Raw genomic sequence first — 13,847 nt, forward strand, 5'->3', positions numbered from 1 at the left:
ACTCAAACATTTATGTGACCAGCAGTTGTCTTAAGGTTGCAGAAATGTGCTTGTGACCAGAGGATTGCTGACACAGCAATGACCCCCCCACTCCACACAGGAGCTACTTAGTGACCTAAGGTAGAGGACTGGGATTGTACACCAGTAAAGTGTTTCTGTGACATGTCCACTTCTCATGTATTGTAGTAACCTTGTCTTGTTCATGCCGTGTGGTTTCAATTTCAATGAGTTTGTTTGCACCACTTTAACTACATCTAGCAGACAAGCACAACAGCAGTTTACCAGGCCAGACATGTGTTATTTAAATCTCCAAGCAATGAGCGCTGAACCATAATAAGCACACTCCTTCTAAAGTGCACCGCTGAACATCCGCTGCGCAGTCATATTTGCTCAAGTTAAAGATTTGAATAATCCCCGCCTGGGACCTTTTAACAAGAACATATATTTCTACACTAGGTTAACTTTATAGGCTAACAGTATACATAATGAACATTATCTCGAGAGACTGAGGAAACAGTCAATGTGTGTGAATGTCTTACTTTAGACATGTGCAGTTTTAAAGAACGATTTGATTTGCAAAGGATTGGGAAGGAGACGTTACTAAAGAGGCATTCTCCAGGCAGCATATACCATGAAATAATACAAATAAAATGTGAATGTGTCTATAAGCAAGGGAGTTGAGGGGTAGACACAAGATACGTGAGAAAGTGACAAATGAGGAAATTGAAAATGATCAAGGATCCTGAACTAACCTTGTAGCTTTTGCAGAATTTTAATAATGCAAGCAGTGTGTCTGAGCATAAATAACAAATATGTTCTTTTATTCAGACCGGGGGTGAAGAGGGGATGCACAGGGGTTTGTGGAGGGGAGGGCAAATGTTACAATGAAATATTGATGCAATTCATCTTTGTTGTGCACGACTGTACACAGCATTTGAGCGGTGTGCTCTTGGGTTTGTGTTTATCTTTCTGTGAGCATTGAAACTGTGATGTGAACCAAATACCTGAGATTACACACTCAGCACTGCAGCAGCTTTGTGACTTATTCTAGACTCTATGTAGATCAAGGGTTGGACTTGAGGTTTTCAGCACACGGTGACTCATGGACGTAGTTTTTTGTGAGGGAAAACAGAGGCTAATAATTAGAATGCATGAGTTGGAAAAGTTTTCCTGGCAGTCTCCTGTTGTAAAAGTGCAGCCTTAATTAGTCTGAGGATAAAAGAAAGCATCAGTGCAGCTTGATTTATAATCTCAATAAAGTAGACTATTATTGCAATTGATTTGTTAAAATGCACCTTGTTGAGCACAGCCCAGAAGAAAGTGTTCCTGCAATGCACCACTGTCAGCATTATTTCCAGAAGACTGTGCACAATAAAGAAAACAACCAGGCTCCTCTGAGCTCTGAAGCTCAGCGAGAACACAACTCAGGAAGACAGTGGGCTCTCGAGTGGATCTGCAGGGAAATACTATCATGGCGATACAACAGCGATAGATAGAGAACTGGATAGAAGATCCCCAATTGGACGTTAAAAAATGTTACGAAAGTCAACAAGCAATACAAGTTTTTAGTATTTCTGTATTTGGTTTGATTTGTGTCAGACTTTACTGAAGTAAGACGAAGTTGTAGTTTGTTTCCTCTGCCTGCTAGTCAGAGTGATTTAGCTAACGTAGCGATGATCTACTTTACTGCCAATGCAATGTCACCTGATGTGTTTATCCAGCTAAGATGATAAATAATGAGCAATATCTGTTGCTTTGTGAGTGCATAACGGTACGAAACAAACTTTTGAAGACATTTTTGTTGATACATTTGATGAAACACAGCAACTTTTTTGACCCGCGAAATAGCTGTTAAATTGACCCTAATATTATTTGTCTCAAGTGGATAAGGTCAGATGGTGCTGCACGAGAAGTGGCAGGACTCCACTTATCTGTATATTTTGAAAACATGTTATTCAACAAGCCATTAAAATGCAGGCTCATTAAAATAAGATCCCGCCTCCATCTGAATATCCCCACCCAGTTTGAGAACTACCTTTGCAAAGGTGCACCTTAATGATCTCAAAAGCCAATCAGAGCAGAGCTTTCCAGGATGGTGTCTTAAAGAGACAGGCGCCAAAACAGAGTGTTTCAAACTGAGGGTGAACACAGGTATATTCAGACTGACAGAATGTGAAAAATAATGTATTGCAATTTATAAGCATGTAACATGTTCTAGTAGAAGCCTAAAATATAATGATGTGCCTTAAAATGTGCACTTTATGTCCCCTTTAATGTATTTGTGATGCAATTCCTGCCCTGAAATAGTGAGGTATTTAAGCGGTTTGATATCAGACAGAGAAATGAGAATCTGAGAGATTAATTGGGATGTTTTCATCTCTATTCGAGGTTAATTGCACAGTGACTGGCTTTGTGAATGGAGCCAGCCAACACAGTCCCGCCCCCCTTCCTCCTCCTCCTCTTCGGTGCCAAATTGGGAGCCCAGGCTGCACAGGTGCCAGGACAAAAAAAAGGGATTAGATATCAAATCAGCCAAGCACGAAGACACACTCTACTGTCTCTGATGTCCAGCCATCCCCTGCGCCTCTCTGTGTCACCATGAACACAGGAAGAGGAGCTGGGTGCCAATCCCTCACCTCGCTTTCCGTGCGCCCTCCCTCCTTCCACCGGTGTAATACAAACCGGCGTGATCACCCATTCAGCGGTGCCTGCGTCTGCTGCTGCTGCTGCTGTGGGTGAAAAAAAGAAAAACAATAAGCCGAGCAGCCGAGGGGCAGGCAGCACAAAAAGTATCCGGGGAGACAGACGCACAGGTGCCGCGGAAGTTTACACGTGCTGCGGCGCATCCCTCCGCGTCTTTTGGGCATTATCTGGGATAACGTGAAAGAGGCTGTAACTGGCGGCCATCCGGCACCCACTGATCCTGTGTAAGTGATTCTGAACATCAACTCACTGCGAATACTGTGGATTAATGATTGAAACATGAGACAGATATGACATTTCTCTCACATTTCCTTGATCACCTTTTCGATGCCTGCTCCTCTGTCCCTGTGTGTCTGACGTGTATCACTGCAGGATCTCACACACATGTTGTCATGCAACGTGAATGAAATGCATAAAATTAGGTTTTTTTGTTGTTGCAGGATGTGATATCACCAGGTAGATTAGCCTCACAGCTCGACAGTGCAGAGAAGAAACTAAAAGCAGGTGCAGGAAGTGACTCATCTTTTTGGAAAGGGACATTGCTTTGATTAGCAGGGGTTGTTTAGCATAAAGTCAGAGCCATGGTTGCAGAAACAAAGCTTTAAACCGAAGGAATGCAAGCTGAAAAGCCTCATTAAGCAGCCTTCTGAGTGTGCAGAGCTGAACCCGGATCAGTGTTTCTGCTGTTGTCTTTTGTCATGATTGTCACCTGTTGACAGTTAAAGGTCTTTGGGGAGACACCAGGAAATGCATTCACCCACAAACTGGATGAATCAGTCAGCTGTTCATTGAAGGAAAAACAGAATTACAGCCCATTCACATGGCGTCACATCCACAGTGAGTCAGACGAAGCTTCAACTAACATCTGTTTAGATTGTAACACCTCAGGGAATGTGTGTGAGTGTGTGTGTCTTCACAGATCAGTGGCAGCTTCTCTCATGTTGCCAGTCTCCTCTCTCTCTGCATAGGGTGGTAATTGGGGCAGGGTAGTGATGGATGTGTCCCAGCAGGTGGATGTCAGACTCTGACAGATGATGGAGGGCTCTCCCTCTGTCTGAGCCTCCAGAGAAATTTGAATGAGTGTGAAGTACTCAAGCAGAGAGTGTTTATTTGGTGTGTCCTCACCAGATATGTCATACCAAGTTAAAAAAGCCCACATGTTTGTTTTGACATTGACCAAGTTGTATTTAAAGTGGCGGTACTCCCTATCCACATGGCTTAGAAAAGTGTTTGGAGTTTGTTTGGAGCATTGATATTATGGGAAAGTATAGAGGCTTCTGATAACATTAACTATGATGAATGATATGTCAATGCATGCAAACCCTAATGCACGCAACATTTTTAAATGGAATAGTTGGTGCTAAACTTCAGTATGTAGTTGAGTTGAGACACGTGGATTGTATTTATCACCCTTAATTGCCTTTTAAACTCTGCCTGTGTGGTTTAATGAACTATTTAGAGAGTTAATACATTTCTTGTTAAATTTGCCCAATCTATCATTTCTTTTTTATATCCTATAAGTGAATATCTTTGGGTTTTTGACTCGCAAAGGCAAGATATTTAAAGGCATCACTGGACTTAAGCAATTTTGGATGAGCATTTTGTTAACAATATTTGGACATTTTATTGGCCAAACAATTAATCAAGATTGGAATCTGCAGCATTATTAGTTGCAGCTTTAGTATAGACCACATTTCGTAGTTTTCCTACAACCTCTGCAACTGATGGGGAGGTTTTACCACGTATATAAAAAGTGATTTCAATGCAGAATTATCTTTTGTATTTTATAATATTTCTCTTTAAAGGCAATTTCGTCCAAATTTCTGCATATTTTGCAAGTCTTTCCGAAGTAGTTCTTATTCATTTGAAGATACTTATGGCTCTTGTATCCACTTACACTGCTCTCCCTTCAGGAGGTTCAGTATGAATGTTGATTTGGTGTTATTCAATTCATGACTGGCGCACACTATGGAGCAGTTGAAGGAAATTAGTTTGGAGTGCAGTATGAGCCTATATTCCACTACTCTTTCTTTCTCTTTTATGACTTCTTGTGATATATTTGACAGCTACTGGATGAATCCTGAGGACACAAAGACCTTGAACACCAATGTCTGTGCTGTCATGTGGATGAAAGACAAAGAAAGGCCATCACACAGAAAAACAAAGCACAGTTGAGGACATCTCCTGCTCATATTTCCATAAATGCCTCACACATTAGACATCACTCTGCAAAGTCAGACCACCTTGAGTCCAAACTGTCCGTTCATTGAAGTCGTTCTCAATCTCCTTCCCTCTGGCCGTGAAGAAACGCTGATCCAATGGAGCGTGTCTAAAAACAAGCAGTTCATTTAGCGCCTGGCTGCCCCTCTCAGTGCCCCCCCCATCCTCTCTCTGAGGTGACAGACGGCTGCAGCACCATGTTGGACGGATGTTGTTCTTCGAGTGATTTAATACCAGTGTGACGTTTCAGATTGATACACATGGCCTTTGGGTTCCTGTGAGATGACTCAGTGCGACCTATTTTCCCACTGAAGCCCCCCTCTCTTGTAATCCGACAGTAGTACACTTCATTGTTGCGCCCATTTCTTTGAATTTTCTTTCAATTGTTGGCCGTGCTTCAACTCGTTAACAAGGTTACAGCTGATAGAATAATGAGCTGCAAAGAAAAATCATTTAAATCCTCATAATTCCCTGCTGCAGCTCTGGAAATAACATAATCTGAAACACCAGATCCTCGTGGGGAAAAATAAGTTGTTGCAGGCCGAGTTACCTCGAGTCTAACACTGAATATTCTTATTATGAATAGGGTTATTTAACCTCGACGGTTTCAACACGAGAAAGGTGCCAACGGGGGGTATTTATAGCATTTGAGGTTGAAGTGAGACAAATAGAAATCTAGAATCAGCACTACATGACAGAGTACATCTAAAACATGTGTATCAAGAGGTCATTTGAGAGGCTGTGAACTGTCTTTCAGGCCGATCATTTTTCTGTCAATTTAATAATGGATTATTCAACTTTTTTTTTGAATGTGTCGAATCATGTGCTTAATTTAAAACTGAATACATCTTTTAAGTATGTTTCCCTGTGTGTGTGTTTTTACACCTCTTAGTTGACTCGTGTCAGTGCATTTGCTAATTGCACTTTATATAGCCCTTTACAAGACTGTTTTCATTCGTGTCTTGGCTCTAATGGTTAATTGATTACCAAGAAAGTTTTTTTTAATCTGTTTGACTAATGAAATAGTTACAGCTCTAAACTGAGGATAATGTTGCTTTTTTGTTGATATTGTTTGATAGATTGGCTTCAGACACATGCACACATACATCTATGATCAACAGGAATATAATAATCCAGAGTGAATGTATCCTGGTCAGAGCAAGAAATCCTGCTCTCTGAAGTCTAATAGCTGTTGGTAAAAGAGACGAATGTGTGCAGCTCTACATCAGCCGACAACATGCTGCTCAGTTTATCCCATCACATCCTGGTGTGTGAGACGGCTGCACGGAATCGGTGGAGCGTTGAACCCCAGAGTGACGCTCCAATCAGTGTCACTTTGTGTGTGTGTGAGTGTGTGTGTGTGACGGAGGCTTCAGAGGCAGACACACACTCGCACACATAAATGATGCTCCATCCCCGTCCTTGACACCACTCACTATAAAAAGAAGGCTTGAATAATTGCCTTCCCTTGTGGCCATACCATAATGGTCATTCAGTAATGGTGCATTAATCTCTGCTATACATTAGGAGAGAGAAGACGAATATGTGAGAGCAGCCTGTCGCTGTTGTAAGATGTCACAGAGAAAGGTTCATTTTCCACGTGCTGATGTTAGTTTCTGGACAGACAACGGGCTGAGACGCTCTACATTGCACTTCTTTTGGATTTTTACAGAATTATCCCTCTAAAACTAGCAGCTGTGGGTCCATGATTGATAACAGTTAGTCACATGCCACATTTAGTAGGAAACTGTAAGATTGTTAGATCTAACTGGCCATGATAAAGGACATTGTTTTGATGCTTTTGCTTTATCAGGGAAGCGCATGCTAAAAGATGGAATTGTAAAAAAATGTAGTTTTGTTTACCAGATTATTTCCTATTGCTTCTAAAAGATTTAGGCTCAGGTTATATACATTTAGCACATTGCCTACGATGTGTAGGATAGATAGATTCAACTTATTGTCATTACACAGTACAGGTACCATGTAACGAAACGGTTTCTCTGCATTTGACCCATCCTAGTGTTAGGAGCAGTGGGCTGCCATTATGTACGGCGCCCGGGGAGCAGTGTGGGGAACGGTGCCTATCTCAGGGACACCTCGGTAGCACTTGGTCTTTCCGGGACTTGAACTGGTGACCTTCCAGTTGCCAAGCCAAGTCCCTATGGACTTCACCACCACCGTGTAGGATAATTCAGTGTATGTTTTTGCACAAGTACGTCCACCTGAGTGTGTATTTTGCATTAAGGATGTGATTTTGTCAATCTGGAGGTGGGGGCGCCGTCTCTTATCACAGCAGTTGAATGTGAATGGTCTTTATTCGCCACTGAGAGATTTTCTTTCCGCTGTAGTTGAGAATTTTGACGGGAGCTCTTTCTATCACTTGAGTATGTGTGTGTATCTGTCTGCAAATGCCCTTGTGGATGTTCAATTCACACTGATGTACTCACATCTGTAAGGATGAAATAACTTGAAGAACAATTTCCCTGAAGTTTTCAGCAAAATTACAACCCTCATTATTTCAGACGGATAGAATTAAGGTTATTTTACTGCGTAGATGCTCCAGAGAAGTAGTAATGGTTAAACATAAATGTTTCTTTGCCATTTAATAAACACACCTTCCTTAATTATAAATATGAAAACATGTCTTTATGGTGTCCATTAGCAGCAGGATCATGAGCTGTAGTTCAACAGATATCCTGAGACAGACCTGAGGAGGACAGCCGCTCTGAAGCTTTTGGCTCAATAATGTATAATAATAGATCGGACATTATTGTCTGAGTCATCTCTCTCTGCTGCCAGTCTCTCCCCTCTTGTTTAGACGCTGGCAGTTAATAGACCGTCCCCCGTCTCTGTTTCCCTCCCGTCTTTCCTCTGTTTGAGTTTTATTGGCCAGTCCTCGATCTTAAATCTCCATCATCCTTTCTACACTTCTTTGCTTGTTTGAGTCACAAATCACTGTCAGACTTGTTTTTAAAAAGGCATAGGGAGAAGGGGGTAAGTTGAGCCAGTGGGTAAATTGAACCACCCCCTGTAACCAGGCAACGCCTTATAAGTTGTAATCACGTGACCAGAAATATGCAAGCTCCTCCCATTTCTCATTGCTGTGAAAGAGAGATGCTCACTGTGGTCTGATAAGTAAACATTTATACAAAAAACAAAGTACATTTCTAGATGTCAGCTGTCATGTAAAAAAAGAATCCAGGTTTAAACACAATATATTGTATATGTTGATGTGTTGGCTAGCGTATTAACCATGTGAATCATTAAGCTAAAGATGACTCTGAATTTGGATGCTAGGCTTAAGTGAACCATGGTCCTTGGGGTAAGTTGAGCCAGTTTTTCAATGGAGAAATGAATGAAGTAGGCCAAGTTGATACTAAGAGCTCATTGTAGGCTACATTTAAGTTGAATTTACCCTGTGTTGATTGGTAAGATGTATGAAAATGTATCACCATTTGTATGATTACTTTTCCTTTTAACATGTTAAAAAAAAATCAATCGATTCAATCGAAATATGTATACAAAATATTTGAAAAACTAAGCTTGTATTTGGTTTGTTATTTATTGTTTATAGTTACCTTTAAGATTTGTTTGTAGGTATGCCCAGGTTTGAACAGGTATGCCCAGGTTTGAACAGGTATGCCCAGGTTTGAACAGGTATGCCCAGGTTTGAACAGGTATGCCCAGGTTTGAACAGGTATGCCCAGGTTTGAACAGGTATGCCCAGGTTTGAACAGTGGTTCAATTTACCAAGTTCACGTTGAGCCACAAGACCACTTTTTTTTTTAGAAGTAATATTTTCACTGCCCTTGATCAATATTATTCTTCTCATTGCCATTGATAGGAGACTCTGAATTATAAGTGTGTGTTTAATTTGTACTCCTTGCTTAGAGACAGCATAACTAAAAAATGGCTTCAATTACCCCACTCTCCCCTAATATGAAACTTATTGCGTTTTTAAATCTCTAAATAACGACCTAGACTTATGTTGTGTACTTGCTTTTTTCCAATGTTTACAACAGACCTAGATAAATTCGTAATTTTTATCAAGCCAACGATCCTTTTCATTTAAGCGTTAGCATTCAACTCATCATACAGTACGTCAGCGATTAACAAGCTAAGCTAGCACTAGCCATTGTATTTAAATTAACTCATTCTCTTACTTAAAATGTATTTTCTGTTGCTTTTCATTACAACAAAAGCTGGGCCATAGCCCTATTGATGTTGGGGATACTGGCTATAGAGCGGTGCAGGAATGAATCCCAAACCCAGAAATGAGTAAGCATTGCATCACTTCCTGTTCCCTCGTCTGGAAGACAGTGGTTGTTTGAATGTGTTTTTGGTTGTTAAACTGAAACAAGAGCTGAAGAGGTTTTATTTTTCTCGGACATAAAATACATAAGTAAATAGCCTACCACTGGTGAATTTAAAAACATCTGTTGCTAACAAGTGAAATTACTTAACATCATCGTGCCCAACATTAGCCGCCTTTAGCTTAGCGGTGGTGACTTGAAGTCATGTGACCGTGCTATAGTTCCTTTATATCCCAACATTAGCCACCTTTAGCTTAGCGGTGGTGGCGTGAAGTCATGTGACCGTGCTATAGTTCCTTTATAGCCCAACATTAGCCACCTTTAGCTTAGCGGTGGTGGCGTGAAGTCATGTGACCGTGCTATAGTTCCTTTATATCCCAACATTAGCCACCTTTAGCTTAGCGGAGGTGGCTTGAAGTCATGTGACTGTGCTGTAGTTCCTTGTATAGGCCAACATTAGCCGCTTTTAGCTTAGCGGTGGTGACGTGAAGTCATGTGACCGTGCTGTAGTTCCTTTTATAGCCCAACATTAGCCACCTTTAGCTTAGCGGAGGTGACTTGAAGTCATGTGACCGTGCTGTAGTTCCTTTCTATCCCAACATTAGCCACCTTTAGCTTAGCGGAGGTGCCTTGAAGTCATGTGACCGTGCTGTAGTTCCTTGTATAGGCCAACATTAGCCGCCTTTAGCTTAGCGGTGGTGACGTGAAGTCATGTGACCGTGCTGTAGTTCCTTTCTATCCCAACATTAGCCACCTTTAGCTTAGCGGAGGTGGCTTGAAGTCATGTGACCGTGCTGTAGTTCCTTGTATAGGCCAACATTAGCCACCTTTAGCTTAGCGGTGGTGGCGTGAAGTCATGTGACCGTTCTGTAGTTCCTTTTATAGCCCAACATTAGCCACCTTTAGCTTAGCGGAGGTGACTTGAAGTCATGTGACCGTGCTGTAGTTCCTTTCTATCCCAACATTAGCCACCTTTAGCTTAGCGGAGGTGGCTTGAAGTCATGTGACCGTGCTGTAGTTCCTTGTATAGGCCAACATTAGCCGCCTTTAGCTTAGCGGTGGTGACGTGAAGTCATGTGACCGTGCTGTAGTTCCTTTCTATCCCAACATTAGCCACCTTTAGCTTAGCGGAGGTGGCTTGAAGTCATGTGACCGTGCTGTAGTTCCTTTCTATCCCAACATTAGCCACCTTTAGCTTAGCGGAGGTGGCTTGAAGTCATGTTGACCGTGCTGTAGTCCTTGTATAGGCCAACATTAGCCGCCTTAGCTTAGCGGGTGGTGGCGTGAAGTCATGTGACCGTTCTGTAGTTCCTTTTATAGCCCAACATTAGCCACCTTTAGCTTAGCGGAGGTGACTTGAAGTCATGTGACCATGCTGTAGTTCCTTTATAGCCCAACCTAACGTTAGCTTTTAACTTATGGAGATTTCATTTACTCTTCAACTATTAAAAACAGTGATGTCAATGGAGAAATTCAGTTGCTTTTTGTCCAGGAAACCCTTTAGATGTTCATGAAATCTGCAGGTTCGTTCTGTTAACTGTGATGGTTATTCTCGCGTCCAGGAAAGAGAAGCTTAAAAAGGAGACTAAATGGAGTCTCTGAGATGTTTTCAAATTGGTACTTTAATTAATAAAAAAGGCGCGGTAAAGTCACAAACAGGATATTGTCCGACAGAAAAGCAGCTGTCTCTGGCCCTCGCTAGCAGAGAAAAGAGGCCGAACCCCTCAGGTTTCGTTGTTTATATAGCCTCTCCTGGCTCCTCCCTGGGGGGCGGCTCTCCGACTATTTAATGTCCGTTGTTACACATATCACAGTATACAGACATTGTACATTCAATATATATCTAAACACTCCTTTTCTCCTCCTTAACTCTTTCATGACTTTCCATTCAACACATTCCAAACGCTGTAATCAACACTCCAAAAAATACAGGAAATCCTTCACAGCAATTCGATTTCCGGTCGCTCCGAATGTTGTGACATGCTACCCACATCTGTAAACGATAACGTACTCAAATAAACTGTACCTTCATTTAATATCCAACAATAATAATATCTCGACGTCTATAGTTGTAGTGTTGAAATCAGTAGGTTTCGGTGTGCAACATCATATCATATCGCTGCTAAATTCATCTCTATAGGAAATGGTATATTAGCCTCATGCTAAATGCTAACCGGAGGTGAAGGATTTTCAGAATAAAAGTCTAACTGGTTGTGCACAAGAACTTCTGGTTTTTCAGTATAAAACAGCATTTAAACTAAAGGTACATTATGCCATCAAAACATTGATTTTAATTTCTAACAGTTCTTCATGTCCACATTTTGAACCTCTCCATCCCTCTGTCCTCCTGCAGGGTTGTCTCAGCCTCGGCCCCCAGAGCAGCAGATCCCCCCCCCCCCCCCCCCTGTTGGACCAGCAGCTCAGCGTGGCGAGGCGAGAGCGATGGGCCGGAAGCTGGACCTGTCGGGTCTGACGGACGACGAGGCGGAGCACGTCCTGAAGGTGGTGCAGCGGGACATGAAGCTGAGGAAGAAGGAGGAGGAGAGGCTGAGGTGAGTGTCTTTACACATTTAAGAATGTCTTTACACATTTAACGTCACACACACAAGCCGATATGATGAGGGGTTGCAATTTGTTCTTGTAGACACAAATTATGGAGTTTTCGACTGTCCAGATTTATTTGTAACACATAGAATAATTTCACATTTTGTACATCCCCTTTTTTTATTCTCAATGGAGAAACTGGTACAAAACCCGCTTTCCCCCGGGGATAACTTACATTTTCTGATCATCCTGATATTTACTTTTTAAAAAGCAGTGTACATTTTCAACAATCATTGTGTTTTTCAGGATAGTTGGTGCTAAAGTGGTCACGGCCAGGGAATAGGAATGATGATAACTTTTCATTAATAATTGTCATTTATTCAACCAGCCATAAATGGAAGGGCTTGGCGAAAGGTCAAATGGAGGTTTGTTTTTCAGAAAAACAAGTGACTAAATCTGCATGAAATACCTCTGGTGGATTATAATCTATCTGCTGCTGAACTAGGACAGCTTTACCCTTTATTTGATCCATTTTAATTGATCGACTTGGCCAACAAACAATCCTCAAGATCAGTGATTGCTCATTTTTAAGTGTTTTAGAGGCCAACAAGAAGGTTATATCACTGGTTGGCTTGTTTGTCAGCGGGATTACAGAAAAATGCATGTTCTGATTCTCATGAAATATCAGTGGAAATGTGTAGCGTGGGCTAAGGAGCACATCTGAATCACAGGGCGGATTCATATTACTTTTCAATTATGTTAACAGGCTGGGCGGATGTCGGCTCTTCTCGTTATGATTTATATGTTCATACATTAGTATAAAGCTTCATAAAAACATAAAAACTGCTCCCATCCGTCAAGAGTTTATTGTGGGGTTTGGTTCCCATTCATGTCGACAATATTTCCCTTTTTCTTTTTTAGAAAATCCCACTGGAGGGAACACATTTACAAACACCTATAACACACTACAGGAAAGAGAAAAGCCAAGCAGCAGAATAAGGCCTCTTAGCTGGCGTTTGTTTCCAGCTGCAGTTTTCTTAACAGGATTTCCAGCTGATTATTCTGGTGCACTCAGTTCAGTTTGGGGGAGATGTTTGTCTTGTTTTTAGCTAGCGGGCCTCCAGTGTCACAGCTCCTCACTTAACATGCGACAAGTGCTGGCTGCTCTCCTCCTCACCTCCTTTTCCTCCCAGTGACAGCCTGCACCCAGGGGGGGGGTTCTGTCGAGTTTGACAGGCCTCCAAGGGGGGGGGTTTAGTCATCAAAAGTTTGTTTGGATTAGTTTCGTTTCAGCAGGACTACAGAGGGACGTTTCCATATTAGAGGTCCCCTATTATACTGTTTTTCATCAATATATTATAGGTCTCAGATATATACAGAGCCTGTCTCTGATTGGCTGAAACACCAAACAGATCATTGCAGCATTACCCATAATCCCCTCTGTTTCAGCCCTGTTTCCAAAGTGCTGATTCTCTGTCTGTTACTTTAGGTGAAAATAAGGAGCCCCTCCCCACGCCCCTCTGAGAGACATTTGGTTACAAAGAACTCAATGGTGCTCTAGGAGGAGATTCAGGTGATAAGGTGGGGGGGGGGGTTACCTTGGTTGCTGATTGGCTAATGGCTACACAAGACAACAAATCGTTATGACATCATAAAGTGGGCAAAATCTGATCAGCTCATTTTCAGACAGGTTTTTATAGAAATGGATCAAAAAGAGAGAGAATCTTTGTTCCTGAAACTTTCAGAGTCTCTTTCCACAGAGGGGACACATGTTGATGTAGAAGAGACATGAAGAAAGAGGGGACACATGTTGATGTAGAGGAGGACATGAGGAAGAGGGGACACATGTTGATGTAGAAGAGACATGAAGAAGGGGGGCACATGTTGATGTAGAAGAGACATGAAGAAGAGGGGACACATGTTGATGTAGAAGAGACATGGAGAAGAGGGGACACAGGTTGATGTAGAAGAAGAGACATGAAGAAGAAGAAGAAGAGGGGACACATGTTGATGTAGAAGAGACATGAGGAAGAGGGGACACATGTGATGTAGAAGAGACATGAAGAA

The sequence above is a fragment of the Gymnodraco acuticeps genome, unplaced genomic scaffold (genome assembly GCF_902827175.1).
Source record: "Gymnodraco acuticeps unplaced genomic scaffold, fGymAcu1.1, whole genome shotgun sequence".
Taxonomy (NCBI): domain Eukaryota; kingdom Metazoa; phylum Chordata; class Actinopteri; order Perciformes; family Bathydraconidae; genus Gymnodraco; species Gymnodraco acuticeps.